The sequence below is a fragment of the Crocuta crocuta genome, unplaced genomic scaffold (genome assembly GCF_008692635.1).
Source record: "Crocuta crocuta isolate KB4526 unplaced genomic scaffold, BGI_CrCroc_1.0 scaffold61, whole genome shotgun sequence".
Taxonomy (NCBI): domain Eukaryota; kingdom Metazoa; phylum Chordata; class Mammalia; order Carnivora; family Hyaenidae; genus Crocuta; species Crocuta crocuta.
The window spans coordinates 4,445,912-4,447,782 of NW_027528369.1; the positions used below are offsets into that span (position 1 = coordinate 4,445,912).

The 1,871-nt window shown below is 44.6% G+C and overlaps 1 protein-coding gene across 1 annotated transcript in view; it reads left to right on the forward strand.

The window, feature by feature from the left end:
* Nucleotides 1-1,304, forward strand: part of DYNLRB2 (dynein light chain roadblock-type 2) — an 11,006-nt gene extending 9,702 nt beyond the window's left edge. The window contains exon 5 of the mRNA XM_077754203.1: nt 970-1,304. The gene's annotated coding sequence lies outside the window, so the exon portion shown is untranslated. The remainder of the gene's footprint in view (nt 1-969) is intronic.
* Nucleotides 1,305-1,871: the final 567 nt, after the last annotated feature.

Consider the following 1,871-nt stretch of genomic DNA (forward strand, 5'->3'; position numbering starts at 1 on the left):
CTTTCTTTTTTTTTGTTTTGTAGTAACCCAAACTGAAGGATTCTAGTGAGAATCCTAGCAAGCCTGCCTTGCGACAGTCCTCATAATCTAGAGGTACGCCAAGAATCGGTGTGGGGCTGAATCCTTTTGCCCATTCCATCAGCCCAGGAGGGCCCATGGATCCCCGCAGGAGGTACAGGCGCACTAGATGCTGTTCCAGGTTAAACCCAGGACATAAAAAGTTCGAGGCGTGGCCCTCAGCAGGGTCAGCCCCACAGCTGAGCACCTCCTCCCATAACTCCAGAGGGTGTGTATTTTACTAGATATTTCAAACATTCAGAAAATAATGAAACTAATAGTAGAACAAATAGAACAGATTTCCGAGACCCATTAGAACAGATGTTAATATTTTGCTATATTTGCCTCATATCCTCTCTTTTCTTAATTAAGCCTTTTATTTTGATATAACTGAGGAGTCACATGAACTCGTAAGAAATAACATGGGGATTCTGTGTGCCTTTTACCCAGTTCCCTTAACTATAGCGCATATTTGACTTTTGAGTAATTTTCCCACAGCTTTTCATTTTCAATAACTTTAAGCCTACAGAAGAGTAAAAAGAACAGCAGTCAGCACTCACATAAGCTTCATTCTCATTCACCAACTTTTAATATTTTATATTTGTTTCATCTCTCTCTTGATATACATATAAGTAAATTTCTCTCTCTAGATATACACGATACACACACGCGCACACACATACACACACAAAACCATAACCCCAATTTCATACTTAAGGCATTTAATATTGACACAATACCATCTAATACACAGTCATATTCAAATTTCCGCAATCGTCCCAATAATGTCCTTTGCAGCCTTTTTTATTTTAATCCAGGATTCTATCAAGGGTCATGTGTTGCACTTGGTTACTGTGTCTCTAATTTTTAAGCTGTTTTTACAACACCTTGTTCTCTCTTTTCCACCTCTAGGTGGTATCGAATTTGTGTTCCTGTCCCTAGAATCCCCAGTGCCACCTGCTCCCCACACCCAAGCCCCTCCAGACAGGACCCAGATGCAGCCTGTAAATAGAGAAGATTTAGCTGAAGAGCAGATCTTAGTCATGGACCTTCCCTTCCTTCCACATCCTGACCTGGACCAGACACACCATCCTGGACCCAACCTCATCCTTCAGACCAAAGAGATGTTGGTACCATAACTCACTCACCCAGATGCTTCAGCATCTGCTGACAGTTCCAAACATAAACGAGGTCTTGTTAGAATTCAAATGGCAATAAAATGCACTTTTGAGGCACAGGACCACAGAGATGACCTATCCAACCCCTTGATTTTACAGGTGAGGATTTCACCTGATCATGGGTCAGGTGACTTTCAGGAATTGGGCATGTGGGTTCGTATTGGACTGGTCATGCCTATGGAATTGGTGCTTATGCTCTTGGGAGACTGGCTCTACCCCTTCCCAAAAACGTGTTTTTAGGAAGTAAAAATTAGTTCATTGTTATAAAATGTACCAGAGGTAACATTTGATTCCAGTTCCTAAATCTGTCATCTCGCCATAGTTTTCCCGGCCCGCCCAGAGCTCACCAGCAGATGCACGGCTGAGTGGCAAAGCCACTTCCTTCCTCCCGACCCAGCCAGAGATTTCAAGCCCCATTTGAGATGTAGCAGTGGGAAGTCTCCGGCAGTGGCAGATGACGCCACTGCTAGTGGCGCCCAGGCTCCGTGTGGGCTCTTCCTGGGAAGAAGCCCCTTCCGTCCTCCTGAGCAGGGAACTCTGCTCTCATCCTGCCCTCACTTCTGCAGCCAGGGGACACTGTAACCCTTGTTGGAGACAGAGACTGTGGCAACAAAAGGTAGAACTTGCCAACACCAA